We start from the raw sequence: 15,661 nt of genomic DNA on the forward strand, positions 1-15,661 counted from the left end.
CCGTCGTCGCTACCAAACGCCACGGATCGTGCTAGACAGCCCCATCCCATCTACGCAGCAAGTCCCCCTATCCGTTACCACCCACTTCTTGTTCGCCACCCCGAACCACCATCAACTAACGCTTGGCGCACTCCGGACAACAGGCCGCTTTGCTATTTCTGCCATTTTCCTGGTCATGTAGCACGTTACTGCCTTCGTCGGGATTATAACTCAACTGCTGGTGATGCGACTTACGGCTACCGTCCAGAGCCACCACAGTCGTTTTCGTCCCCCCCCCCCGCCTCCCGTCGGAACAGTCACCGCCACGTCGCCGCGGCTTCAGCAGGGATTGGTCGCCCTCACCACGGCGCCGTTCTATTTCTCCGATGCTTCCTCGATTACCACCCGCCCCAACGGAAAACTGACCATCGCCGTTCTCGGGGCAAGAGCTGCGCACATATCAAAACTTTCAATGCCTCCGTTTCTACCCGCTAATGAAATAACTGTGCATATTGATTGTGTACCGGTGCAAGCGCTCGTTGATACTTGATCTGCCGTGTCTGTGCTAAGTGTTGAACTGTGCCACCAGTTGAAAAAGCTTACATTGCCACTTTCCTATGTCTCATCGCACGTCCACTGCACATCACATCCAACCTTCTGCGGCGTGCACAGCTCGACTAGTCCTCCAATATATTTTGTATGTAGTCGAATTTGTTGTGTTTTTCCCATGTTCGCATATCATCTTAGGCTGGGACTTCCTCTGCGCTCATCATGCCGTCGTTCACTGTGCTCGTGCTGAACTAGAGTTGTCGACGATGTCTGAACTGCCCCTGTGTGAAGCGTCGACGTCTGTAAGACCTTTCCAGCCGCTATCTTTCTTGGTCAACGTGGCCGCGGACACTCGCATCCCTCCTCTATCCTGTGTTCTTGTGCCACTCTTTTGCGACGACGCGCCCTCCATCACCGCCCTCGTTAACCCCTCCGACTCCTTTGGCTCGCGCAAAAGCTTTCTTCTTCCGTTCGCCGTTGTCACTGTAGAAAACTCCCGTGGCTCCATTTATATAATGAACTCGCTTCTTTCCCCAGCCATATAATTCTGTGGCAAAGTCCTCAGTCATCTTGAGGAAGTTTATTCTGTTTTCGTCCAGTCCCCTACCTGATGACTTGCCATTATCTCACTTAAACATATCACCTATGATACTACTCCCTTTGCATTTCCGGAGGCTTTTTTACCATCGATTGCCCTATACTTCCCACTGCTCCGCGCACCCAACTCCTGGCTCTGCTAGATCGCTTCAAGATGTCATTTGACCACAGCCAATCTTATTTGGATTGATTGATTGATATGTGGGATTTAACGTCCCAAAACCACTGATAAAAAATCTTCTATGGGTCGCAAGTCTGCCATCGTTCACAAAATCGACACCGGTAGCCATGCACCTTTGCACCAGTGCCCATATCCAGTTTCTCACGCTGAACGCCATGCCATTGACGATATGCTTCGACGTGGCGAAATACAACCTTAAAACAGCCGTTGGGCCTCTCTGGTTGTACTGGTGAAAAAAAAAAAGGATGGTAGCATCAGATTTTCCGTTGATTACAGACGTCTTAATAAGATCACGAGAAAAGATGTTTATCCGCTGCCAAAAATAGATGACGCCCTCGGTTGCCTGCAAAGAGCACAGTTCGTTTCTTCTTTAGACCTTCGATCAGGCTAGTGGCAGGTTTCTATGAATGACGCCGACCGCCCCAAGACTGCGTTTGTAACGCCTGACGGATTGTACGAATTTAGCGTGATGCCATTCGGCCTCTGTAATGTGCCTGCCACCTTCGAGCGTCTCATGGACAACATCCTTAAATGATTTAAACGGAACACATGCCTGTGCTATTAGGAGCACGTCGTCGTTTTCTCAAAGGACTTCGACTCCTACCTCAGCCACCTCGCAAGCGTCCTGGCTTGTCTTTCGGACGCTGGACTGCAGCTGAATTTGAAGAAATGTCACTTCGCTGCCCGCCAGCTTACCATCTTAGGGCATGTAGTTAGCAAGCATGGTGTCCGTCCTGATTCAGCCAAGCTTAGCGCTGTAGCCGACTTTCCCAAACCGGCTACACTGAAAGAATTCCGCAGCTTTATTGACCTCTGCTCATATTTTCGCCATTTTGTGCGCAATTTAACCACCATAATCGTACCCCTGACGCAGCTACTTGCCTCAACCAAGACATCTAGGCGTGGTCCCCAGCATGCGATGAAGCATTCACCTTGTTACGCCATCTTCTGACATCACCACCTATTCTACGCCACTTTGATTCAGACGCTACAACTGAAATCCATACGGACGCTTGTGGAGTAGGCCTAGGCGCTACTCTTGCTCACCGTAAATCTGGTTTCGATGAGTATGTTGTATCCTACGCTAGTCGCACCCTCACTAAAGCGGAAAAGAACTATCCAGTCACTGAGAAAGAATGCCTTGCATTGTTTCGGGAATCACGAAATTCTGACCTTACGTATACGGCCGCCAATTCGGCATCGTGACTTATCACCACGGATTGTGTTGATTGTCGTCATTAAAAGACCCATCTGGTCCCTTAGCTCACTGGGCACTACGTCTCCAAGATTATGACATTCGTCTAGTTTTTAAGTCAGGCCGCAAGCATTCGGACGCCGACGCTCTTTCTCGTTCGCCACTTCCCCACGATTATGTTACAGCGTCTGTTTCCCGCTGCGAATGTTCTTGACTTTAACATGTCGACATGTCAGCTGAGCAGCACCAGGATCCATGGATAGCGTCTCTCTTAGAGAACCTGTCTCAGACGTCTCCACGTACCGACAACCGTTTAATACGACGAACTGCTCGCCATTTCACCATTCGTGACGGTCTTCTGTACCGGTGAAACTACCTATCTGATGGCCGCAAATGGTTGCTGGTGAAACCTCGCCACTTACGTTCTGACGTCTGTGCCTCCTTCTACGCGGATCCGCAATGCGCCCACGCAGGTGTAGTGAAGACGTATGCTCCCCAAGGAATTCGATATTACTGGCGCGGAATGTACAGCTTTGTTAGGCAGTACGTCCGTTCATGTACCTTGTGCCAACGCCGGAAGAGCTCCCCTCACACAACCACAGGGTCACTACAGTCACTGCCGTGTCCTTCTCGGCCTTTCGGCCGCAACACACCAAATAGAAACCGCTGGGTCATCGTAGCCGTGGACCACCTTACGCGTTACGTCGAAACTTTGGCGCTTCCCAAGGCTACTGCGCGTGAAGTCGGGTTGTTTTTATGCACAACCTCGTCCTTTGGCATGGTGCACCCAGTGAGCTTTTCCTTGACTGTGGGCGTTCCTTCTTGTCGGAAGCTGTAGAAGCCCTCCTACGCGAATGCAACATCGTGCATCGAATAACCACCGCATATCACACCTAAATCAACGGCATGACCGAGCGATTTAATCGCACGCTGGGTGACATGCCCTCCATGTATGTTAAGGAACTGGGACCGCATACTGCCATTCGTTACTTACGTTTACAACAGCGCAATTCAATCGACAACTGGCTTTTTTATGGTCGAGAACCTTCATCGTTCTTGGACACTATTCTTCTGTACCTCCCAGACCCTTCAGAATCGATGACATTGGCCGATACCATCACATATGCAGAAGAATGTCGGCAGCTCGCACGTGCGCTTACTACGCACGATCAGGCTCGCCAGAAGCACTCCCATGACCGACGCTCATCTCCATCGTCGTACGCGCCTGGAACAATCGTGTTGCTTCGCGTGCCATCGTCTGTCCCAGGCCTTTGCTCAAAATTCATACCCAAGTATGACGGTCCATACAGGATCCTGCGTCAGATATCACCAGTCAATGACATGGTTTCACCTGTTCAGCCACCTACAGATCAACGGTGCCACGGGCGCGAAACTGCACGTCGACCGTCTAAAACTTCACTACGACCCATCAGTCCTGTCTGTGCCATAGGTCGCTAGGATGGCTCTTTTTGCACCAGTGAGTCAATGTAGTGACATATACGGGCTCGCTAGAGATGACGAAGAAGACGTTTGTTGTGGCGGAGGCTCGTGCTGCGGCAGTTGCTGCTGAAACCGCTGGCTGCTGTCTCGCTGCTGTTCGGCCCGTTAAACGGGTTGTTGCCTCACCCCGCCGTGGCGTCTAACAGTATTCCCAATATATATATATATATATATATATATATATATATATATATATATATATATACGAGATGAAGCGAACGAGCAAACGAAAAACGATGCTTTATTGCCAACGTTACGGCCGGGGACCGGCCTTCGTCAGGGCATACGTTGAACAGGCCCCCACTGCATGCGTAATCCAGAAGCGGGCAAGGAATGCGCATTGCACCCGCTTACCAGCCTCTGCCGCAACACGCGGCACCCGTATTTCTACGACGAAATGTCGACGGAGCGCTGAGTGGTTAACGGCTTAAACTTCTTAAAAAAATTCTTTTTGCCCCACACCGAACCGCCAGAGCCAGGAGGCGCCGTCTGGTAGGGAAGAATGCGTTAGTGAAAGGAAGCATTCACAGACCGCAGACATAAGAAAGGTGAAAGGGAGACAGGGTAGAGAGATGGAGGGGGATGTGGAATGAAGAGCGGAAGGGGGCGCCAAGGGGGGGACGTCCACCTTATATTCTTTTCCCATTTCCTTATTTTTTCTTTTTTTCTGTTTTTTTCTCCTCTTTGCTTCTGATTTGAGATTGTATAAAGCCACAGCACCAACACACTGCACCTTCAATCCTGATGAAGGCCAGACTCTAGGCCGAAACGTCGAAATAAACCACGTTGTGACCGCTCACGGAGAATATACTATATATATTGTGGGCATTTGTTACTTGCATTGTCCTCATCCCTGCATGATCGCAATCACCATCATCCGCTTGTCTCTTTGTCCTCATTGCCACTCTGGTTCATCATCATCGTCATCGTCTGTGTACTGGCTCTGCCCGTTCGTTTCGCGAGGTCTTTCCTCAATTAAACGCTGTCGCAACCCAGACTACCAAGACTTCATACGTGGTGGAGGTGGATTTTCGGTCCTCTTACCTCCCGCAGCCCGCTCTACCCGCTGGAGCTTCGTTCAGGCCGCCGATTGCGCCCACTGTCAGGCAGCATGTCCCAGACCGAGCCTACCGGCGCTCATGTCATCAACCATGCACCGACGCAAGCTGCCCCTCCTATTTACATACACGGACATCAGCGGGAACCCCCGCTCTTCGCTGGTCATCGTGGAGAAGACGTAGAAGACTGGCTCGACGACTACGACCGCGTAAGTGTCGCTAATCGGTGGGACGAGGCCGCCAAACTGCGTTACGTCCCATTTTATCTGACCGGAGTCGCAAAGACATGGTATTTTAACCACGTCATTGACTTACCCGACTGGGCTACCTTCCAGCAGCAGCTGCGACACGTTTTTGGCACCCCGGACATTCGCTCCGCCGTCGCGAAGAGGACACTTGATACTCGCCGACAACATCCCGGTGAATCGTACACATCATACATCGAGGATGTCCTCGCACTGTGCCGGCGTGTCAATCAATCCATGCCGGAATCGGACAAAGTGCGCCACGTATTGAAAGGCATTGGGCCTGTTGCCTTTAATGCACTCGCTGTGCAAAACCCAGCTACCATCGCTGATGTCGTGACGACATGCCAGCGCCTTGATGCGCTGGACTCCGTTCGCCTCCAACCAGACATTGGCGACCACCACTCCACGTCAGATGGCCACCTGCGCGACCTCATCCAGGACATTATACGCGAAGAATTGCGGTCCATGGGCTTCACACCTCCTACACCACGACCTACACAGCCTTCGGGAATGCCCCTACGTGACATCATCAGGGAGGAACTTACATCCCTGACTGGCTCTGCGCCCGTACAGCCACATGCTTTACGCCCCATACCCACGTACCCTGAAGTTGCTGCCGTGCCTCCCAGCGACGCCCACGCGACATTGCCGCGTCCATCCTACGCGTCAGTTGCTGCCGCTCCCCCGGTCAACTACCATTCCGTACCCCCTGACCCTCCGGCCCACCTGACCGCGCTATCTACAGGTGCCCCGAATGTCTTCTATTCCCAACCGTGGCGCTCGTCTCGCCCTGTTTGCTACTACTGTGGCTATCGCGGCCACATATCTCGTTTCTGCCGAAAGCGCCAGCAAGATGAGCGTCGGAACGACGTGCGTGAACGGCATTTGTACGCCGGGGCGTCTTATCAAGGTCGGCGTTATTCGTCTCCCCCGCACCGTTCTCCATCTCCTCCTGCATCGACTGCACCTCGAAACAGCCGAAACACGAGACGCCGCTCGCCTTCGCCCTTCCGCCGTTCCACTTCTCCACTTCGGCCCGCCTCATTCACCTCTGAAATTCATTCGGAAAACTAAGTGATGCAGTTTGTGGAGGAAAAACTGCATTCGAAATCAGAACTGAAATTTCTCCATCGGGCCCGTGTAACATGGTTTCTGTGGAAGTGGAAGGAGTGCGAGTCGATGCTTTGGTGGACACAGGTGCGACATTGTCTGTGATACGTGCTGATTTGTGTGAACATTTAAGGAAAGTAATGACGCCTTACGATGGCCCCACATTAGTTGCTGCGCAGGGGAACGTCATTCGCCCTTCCGCGTTTTCTACTGCGCGTGTTTTCATCGACGGCATCCGCCATCATGTCCAGTTTGCTGTCCTGTCCCGCTGCTCTCACCAACTAATTTTAGGGTGGGATTTTCTATCATCTGCTTCCGCGGCGATTTGTTGTGGACAACGCGTCGTTCACCTCGCTGACACGGACTACATGCTTGACGACGACAATCAGAAGCCACTTCGGCTGGTTGCTGTGAAAGACATCGAACTGCCGCCACTACAAGAGCAAATTGTCAGCATTACGTCCAACGACATCTATCACGGGGATGTATTGGTCTCACCGTCACCACTTTGCGTTCGCAAAGGTATAGTTCTTCCGTCCGGTGTCGTTCGTTTTTGCAATGGCTCGGCACTTGTCACCGCTGTCAACTCTACACCGGAGATCTTACTGCCACAGGGCACTACTGTGGCCCATGTTGCTGACTTCGAGCCTGTATTTGTCACGCCACTTCAGGCCATCGCATCCAAAGAGCCTTGCCTCGGTAAGCATGTTTCTTCCTCCGCCTTTACCACTACTATCAGCAGCGAATTGACATATTCACAGAGGCAGCAGCTGCTCGCATTGTTACAGAAACATGCAAATTCTTTCGACATTTGCTCGTCTAAGCTGGGCCGCACTAATACTACAGCACATCGAATTCAAACTGTTGGGACATCTATCGTACACCGCCGACCCTACCGCGTGTCTCTGACTGAAAGAAAAATTATAGAAGAAAACGTTGCGGACATGCTTAAACGGGAAGTCATCCGTCCTTCATCTAGCCCTTGGTCGTCTCCCATTGTTTTGGTCCGCAAAAAGGATGGCTCTGTGCGTTTTTGCGTGGACTACCGGGCGCTCAATAAGATCACACGCAAGGACGTGTACCCTATGCCACGCATTGACGACGCCCTTGATTCCCTACAAGGCGCGGAATTCTTTTCAAGCATCGACTTGCGTTCTGGGTACTGGCAGATTCCCATGCATGAAGACGATAAGCATAAAACGGCGTTTGCAACCCCCGACGGGCTATATGAATTCAACGTGATGCCTTTCGGGCTCTGCAACGCGCCCGCGACTTTTGAGCGCATGATAGATACCGTGCTGCGCGGTCTGAAATGAAAAAGTTGCCTGTGCTACCTGGACGACATTATTATCTTTTCGTCAACGTTTCCTGAGCACCTAGAACGACTGGATCAAGTTCTGACGTGCCTTGCCGGCGCCGGGCTTCAAATAAACACTAAGAAATGCTCTTTCGCTAGCAAATCTATCAAGGTCTTAGGACATGTCGTTAACAAAGATGGCAACCGGCCCGACCCTGACAAGATTTCTGCAGTCCTTCACTTTCCGCGTCCCGAAAAACCAAAGGAGCTTCGCAGTTTCCTTGGCCTCGCCTCCTATTTTCGCCGGTTTATCCAGAACTTCGCTTCTATTGCTGCTCCATTACACCAACTACTCGCTTCGAACGTCCCCTTTCTGTGGTCTCAAGAATGTGAAACGGCATTCGAGCTGTTGAAGCGGTCACTCACGTCTGAACCTCTGCTCTGCCACTTTGACGAAGCCGCACCGACTATCCTTCATACCGACGCTAGCGGCCTTGGTATAGGAGCCGTTCTTCTACAGCGTGACAAGTCTTCCTTAGAGAAAGTGGTTGCATATGCCAGTCGCGTACTCACCCCTGCTGAAAAGAACTACACTATAACTGAGCAAGAGTGTCTGGCTGTGGTTTGGTCGGTCCAGAAGTTCCGTCCCTATCTCCACGGCCGTCACTTCACAATCGTTACGGACCATCATGCCTTATGCTGGCTTTCTACACTGAAAAACTTGTCCGGACGCTTGGGTCGGTGGATACTACGCTTGCAGGAGTACGACTTTGACATAACTTACAAGTCAGGCAGAAAACATCGAGACGCCGATGCTTTATCTCGTTGCCCGCTTCCAACTACCCATATCAGCGTTGGTGAGAACTCAAACGCCACATCTACCAAAGTTCATACGCTCGCATCAATAACGCAACCCTTTTCGGACGACCAGGCAACATTTATCTCCCACCAGCGGTCCGATTCATACTGCAGACGCATGATGGACCACCTTTCGGGAGTTTCTCATCCACCAAACGCGCGACTCCGTCGTCAACTCCTGCACTTTAAGCTGGACAATGGGGTTCTCTACCGCCACGTCTACCACCCTGACGGTCAGCGCTGGGTTCCTGTACTGCCACGCTCTCTTCGACTTCAGGTGCTCGAAGCCTTCCACGACGACTTGACTGCTGGTCATCTTGGTTTTAAAAAAACTCTTGACCGCATTCGATGTCGTTATTACTGGCCTGGCCTTTCTTCTAGTGTAGCGCGGTACGTCGGTTCCTGCTACCCATGCCAGCGTCGTAAACTCCCCACGTCTGCACCTGCTGGACCTCTACAGCCACTTCCGTGCCCGTCAATGCCTTTCGAGGTTGTAGGTGTTGACCTTTACGGGCCTCTCCCCGTCACATCTGCTGGCAAACGATGGATAGTGACCGCCGTGGACCACCTGACACGATACGCTGAGACTTCCTCTGTTATTACAGGCTCAGCTGTGGAAGTTGCAGACTTTATTCTTCACGCAATAATACTGCGTCATGGGGCTCCTCGTGTACTGCTTAGTGATCGCGGCAAAGTGTTCCTGTCACAAATGGTAAATGAAGTACTCCGCGCTTCTGGAACTACTCACAAGACAGCTTCAAGCTACCACCCTCAGACAAATGGTCTCACAGAAAGATTTCACCGAACCCTTGCAGACATGATAGCCGTTTACGTCCAACCCGACCACAAAAACTGGGATACTCTTTTACCATTCCTGACATTCGCTTACAACACCGCCGTTCAGCGAACAACTTGCTACTCACCGTTTTACCTCGTGTACGGACGCACCCCGACTACCTTTCTCGACGTCTCCTTCTTTAACAGCCATGGGAATTCGTGTCAGTATCTAGCGAAGAATACATTTCCCGCCTGGCCCAGTCTCGCCATCAGGCTCGCATCAATACTGAAGCGAGACAGCACGAGCGAAAGATCACCTATGACGAATCCCACCGCGTTGTGTCTTTCCAACCTGGTGACGAGGTGCTGCTTTTGACACCTATTCGCACTCCTGGTCTGTGTGACAAATTCCAACCACGCTTCATCGGCCCATACATTGTTTTAGAACAGACTTCTCCAGTTAATTATCGTGTGACACCACTCGTCGCCCCAACAGACCGCCGCTACCGCAGCACAGAGATTGTCCACGTTTGTCGCATGAAACCTTTCACGCGACGTTCCCCGTCACTTTGACTTACGGCGGCCAGGATGTCCGCTTCCAAGTGGGGGGAATTAGTGTGGGCATTTGTTACTTGCATTGTCCTCATCCCTGCATGATCGCTATCACCATCATCCGCTTGTCTCTTTGTCCTCATTGCCACTCTGGTTCATCATCATCGTCATCGTCTGTGTACTGGCTCTGCCCGTTCGTTTCGCGAGGTCTTTCCTCAATTAAACGCTGTCGCAACCCAGACTACCAAGACTTCATAATATATATATATATATATATATATATGGTAGATCTCATTTATTATTGTGTAAACACGAAAAACGAGCCCTTAGGTATACACCTGTTTCCCTTATTCAATTATGGGGGTCTCTTACTGGCAGACTTGGTGCCTTTAGGTTGTATACGAAGGACTATTGGTCAGCCGCCAGATAGTAACAAGTTCACGTGCTCCGTGACGCCAAACAGGCTCACAAAGAGTGTGCCACAATCGCCGCCACGGCTACTAGTGGCGCTGACTGACACTCCCCCGTTTAAATTGACATAGATACCCAATAATGTGGCTGGGGGGATAGCTGTCGTGGTATCTCAGTGGTAGAGCATCGAACGCGTTATTTGAAGGTCGCAGGTTCGGATACAGCCCACGGCAAGTTATCTTTTCAACCACTTTTATTTCTTCTCATATACATTACAATTGTCCTAATAAATTTCTCTATACCTTCTGTGGCAGTATTGTTTGTTAGATCTCATTAATACTGTGTAAACACGAAAACGAGCCCTTAAGTATACCCCAGTTTTCCTTATATATATATATATATATATATATATATATATATATATATATATATATATATATATATATATATATATATATATATATATATATATATATATATATATATATTCTGGTGGAAGTGCTGGGTAATGATCCCAAACCCAGTTGGACTTCGAGGAAGCAGCCCGGAACCACGAGCAGTCCAACCAACTGAGCTCACGCCAGTTCATCAGCGCTCCAGCCGTCGTCTACGTGGTGAGCCGCCGGAATTTCCCCTGCCACTAGAGCCCAGAGTGTCTCCAGCTGCCTCCGGTGAGAGTACCGAAATGTCATCTCCAACCGCTGCCGCACACGCCGTTTTGTCTCCAGTCGCTGCCACGCACGTCGTTGTCGATGAGCCACGGACGCCGGACCCTTTTCATGGCGATCCTCATGAAGACGCCGAGGATTGGCTGGAGAGTTTTGAGCGCGTCGCCAACTGCAACGGATGGCCCGAAGAACGGAAGCTCCGCCGAGTTTATTTCGCATTGCAGGACAGCGCACGAACGTGGTTTGAAAACCATGAAGGTACCATTCGATCGTGGGATGATTTCCGACGGGAGCTACTAGCCACATACCCGAGTACAGACCGCAAGGAAAAAGCTGAAGCTGCCTTGCAGGCAAGAAACCAGCGCAACAATGAAAGCGTTGCAATGTATGTGGAAGACATGTGCCGGTTATTCCGCCGGTCTGATCAAAATATGAGCGAGGACAAGAAACTTCGGCACCTGATGCGTGGGGTGAAGCAGGAGATTTTTGCCGGTTTGCTCCGATGTCCCCCACGGAACGTCGCTGAATTTCGCACTGAGGCGACAGCGGTTGAAAAGACTCTGCAACAGTGAGCGAGGCACTTCAATCGAGATGTTAACATCACATCCGTAGACGCGATGTCAGCAGTCTTCGGGAATGGCATCGACGTATTACGAGAGCTCATTCGATCGGTGGTTCGAGAAGAGCTCCAGAAGCTAAACGGCAACCCCTCAATGGTCTCGTCTTTAGGGGAAGTTGTTCGGGAGGAGGTGAGACAGGCAGTCCGTGAGCAGCAGCCACAAGCCCAGCCTGTTCAAGCGTCAGTTCCGATGCAGCCCGCAGTCTCGTACGCCGAGGTACTGAGAAACACCCCTGTACCTCCTTTCGTCGCCCCTGGACCTCCTTTCGCCGCCCCTGGACCTTATTTCGCCGCAGCAAGCACGCATCTGCCGAAACCTCGATTTACGCCGTCCCCAGCCGAGACTAGGATCGGGAAAGCTGATATATGGCGCACTCCTGATCGAATTCCGCTTTGTTATCACTGCGGCGAAGCTGGTCATCTTTACCGGATGTGTGCATATCGCCGAGCTGGACTTCGGGGTTTTCCCGTAAACGCTGCCTGTCCACGGAATGGGGAGCGACCTTTTGAAATCGTGGAGTACTTGTCAACGCGTCAAGGGGCTCACTCCTCGCAGCAGCATCAGTCTCGGTCGACAGCGCCACTGAGGTATCGGTCACCAAGTCCGCGCCCATCTTTAAACTCTCCGAGGCGACTTCCCCAAAGCCCGCTTCGGGAAAACTAGAATCGGCGACCTGGGGAGGTAAGGCCGCTGCCGACGCAAGAAAACAACCTCCAGTGCCGATTTCAAAATGTGATGACGGACACGAGACTACGTGCGGAAATGGTAACGTCGCTTCTGATTTGTCGGTAATTATAGACGGCTACGAAACGAATGCTTTAGTAGACACAGGCGCAGACTATTCCGTCATGAGCAGGGGACTTGCCAGAACGCTGGAAAAAGTGCTGACCCCTTGGATAGGACCACAAGTGAGAACCGCCGGGGGACACCTTATCGATCCGGCAGGCATGTGTACCTCTAGAGTCGGGATACGCGGCTTCACCTACGTCGCCAGCTTCATTGTCCTGTCGGAGTGTTCAAGAGATGTAATTATCGGAATGGACTTTTTGCAGGCCAATGGCGCAGTGATAAACTTGCAGGAAACGTGCGTCTCGTTCTCGACGAAACACGCCATCACGACTTTCGAGAGTGAAAAACGATTCGATACGCTCCAGATTGCAGGTGATGATGTAACAGTACCTGCAAGATCCATCATCGTTGTCACCGTAAAAAGCAATGTGTACAACGACTATGAAGGAATGGCAGAAAGCAATACTGGGCTATTACTCGAGAAAGGGATCTGTGCAGCAAGAGGTATTGTACGACTGCGTGATGGGTGTACGAGTGTCTTCCTGACAAATTTCCGAAATGAGGTGCAGCACCTTGCGAAGGGAACTGTGGTTGGTCACTTGCATGATTACGTTCCGATTACGGATTTGAATTCTTCCGAGACTGCACCACTGCACCCTGACGGTATAGATTCCGTACTCGCATCTATCCACATCGAAGCAGCCCTATCACCGAACCAGAAACAAAAAATCGAGAGCCTTATACGGGAGTACGCCTCATGTTTTTCCACGTCATCGAAAGTGCAAAGAACATCTATCATCAAACACCGCATCATAGTCGATCAATATGTTAGACCTATTTGCCAGCACCCGTACCGAGTGTCACCAAAAGAGAGAGAAGTCATCAGAGGCCAAGTTGAAGAAATGCTCAGGGACGACGTAATTCAACCGTCGGCCAGCCCATGGGCCTCACCTGTAGTACTGGTAAAGAAAAAGGACCAGACCTTGCGCTTCTGCGTTAACTACCGAAAATTGAACGTCGTCACAAAGCGGGATGTCTATCCCCTTCCAAGGATCGATGACACGCTTGACAGACTACGAGACGCAAAATTCTTTTCCTCTCTAGACCTCAAGAGCGGATACTGGCAGATAGAGGTGGACGAACGAGATCGCGAGAAAACTGCTTTCGTGACCCCAGATGGGTTATACGAGTTCAAGGTACTCCCATTTGGCCTGTGTTCCGCACCCGCCACATTTCAGCGGATGATGGATACGGTGCTGTCCGGGTTAAAATGGCAGTCCTGCCTTGTTTATCTTGATGACGTCGTGATCTTTTCGGCCACCTTCGATCAGCATGTAGAACGACTACGAACTGTGCTCGAAGCGATTAGTTCAGCAGGGCTGACGATAAAACCCCAAAAGTGCCATTTTGGTTTTCATGAACTGCTTTTCCTCGGTCATGTGGTTAGCTCTGAAGGCATTCGACCTGACCCCGAAAAGACAGCAGCTGTAGAAAAGTTTCCTAGACCAACAGATAAAAGGGCTGTGAGACGATTCTTAGGACTTCGTGCCTATTACAGAAGATTCGTTAAAGATTTTTCGAAGATTGCGGAGCCACTAACCCGACTGACGAAAGAAGACATGCCTTTCAGCTGGACAAGCGAGCAAGAAGAGGCGTTCAATGAGCTACGACAGTGACTCCTACACCACCCTGTCCTGGCACATTTCCACGAAGAAGCCGAAACAGAGATTCACACGGACGCAAGCAATTTGGGACTAGGCGCCGCCCTTGTGCAGCTGCAAAACGGAGAGGAAAGAGTGGTCGCATATGCTAGTCGCACTCTTTCGAGAGCTGAAATAAATTATTCGGCGACGGAAAAAGAATGTCTTGCGGTAATATGGGCCATACAGAAATTCCGACCGTACTTATATGGTAGACCATTTCGAGCAGTGAGTGACCATCACTCGTTGTGCTGGCTCGCAGGCCTAAAGGACCCTTCTGGGCGACTTGCTAGATGGAGCCTCAGGTTGCAAGAATACGACATAACAGTCGTATACAAGTCGGGTCGCAAGCACAGCGATGCTGATTGCCTATCACGCGCACCAATGGAACCTGCACCTGGGGAAGATGGAGACGACTTTCTGTTTCTTGGGGCCGTGAGCACCGCAGACATGACTGAATATCAGCGATCTGACGCGGAGTTGCTTAAACTGATCAAGCATCTGGAAGGGCAACCCGTGCGTGTTCCTCGAGTTTTCGTCCGGGGATTGTCCTCGTACCTCATGAGAAACAACGTTTTATACAAAAGAAACTTCGAGCACAGCAAGGAGAAATTCCTACTCGTCGTTCCTTCGGCCTTGCGACCCGAAATCCTGGAAGCCTGCCACGATGACCCAGCAGCAGGACACCTCGGAGTGAGTAGAACATTGGCTCGCATCCGCACAAAATACTACTGGCCAAAGTTACTGGATGCTGTACAGCATTATGTAAGGACATGCAGAGATTGCCAGAGACGCAAAACGCCTCCATTGAAACCTGCAGGATTTCTCCAACCAATTGAACCACCTGAGTCTCCGTTCGAACAAGTAGGAATGGATCTACTTGGTCCATTTCCCACGTCATCAATGGGCAACCGATGGATAGTAGTGGCGACAGACTACTTAACCCGGTATGCCGAGACAGCCTCTCTCACCAGGGGCACGGCTATAGAAGTAGCTGAATTTTTCGTCACTAACATTGTACTACGGCATGGTGCCCCAAAGGTGGTTATCACGGATCGAGGAACTGCATTCACAGCCAATCTGACGCAGTCCATTATGAAACTTACCCACACAAGTCATAGGAAAACAACGGCTTACCACCCCCAAACTAATGGGCTAACCGAGCGACTCAACAGAACTCTAACCGATATGTTGTCCATTTACGTTGACTTGGAGCACCGTGCGTGGGACAAGATACTGCCGTACGCCACTTTCGCTTACAATACTGCTGTGCAGGAGACTACTAAAGTGACGCCATTCCAGCTAGTCTATGGTCGAGTAGTTACCACACCATTAGATGCAATGCTGCCTGTAGGCGACAATACAGAGCACAAGCCTGACACCAACGAATTCATTGAGCGAGCCGAAGAAGCACGGCAGTTGGCGCGACATCGCATAAAACAACAACAACGCGTGGATGCAAACCGTTACAACCTTCGTCGGAGAGGAGTCGACTACGCACCAGGCGACCTAGTTTGGATTTGGACTCCTGTGCGGACGCCTGGCCTTTCCGAAAAGCTCATGCGCCGCTAT

General features: G+C 51.0%; 2 protein-coding genes across 18 annotated transcripts in view; one reads left to right on the plus strand and one right to left on the minus strand.

The window, feature by feature from the left end:
* LOC142818109 (uncharacterized) overlaps positions 1–15,661 on the minus strand; it is a 495,850-nt gene that overhangs the window by 348,443 nt on the left and 131,746 nt on the right. The gene's annotated exons all lie outside the window — the stretch shown is intronic.
* The window catches only part of LOC119173543 (uncharacterized), a 699,991-nt gene that overhangs the window by 305,424 nt on the left and 378,906 nt on the right, over positions 1–15,661 (plus strand). The window lies entirely within an intron of this gene.

Source organism: Rhipicephalus microplus, chromosome 5 (genome assembly GCF_043290135.1).
Source record: "Rhipicephalus microplus isolate Deutch F79 chromosome 5, USDA_Rmic, whole genome shotgun sequence".
NCBI classification, from domain to species: Eukaryota; Metazoa; Arthropoda; class Arachnida; order Ixodida; family Ixodidae; genus Rhipicephalus; species Rhipicephalus microplus.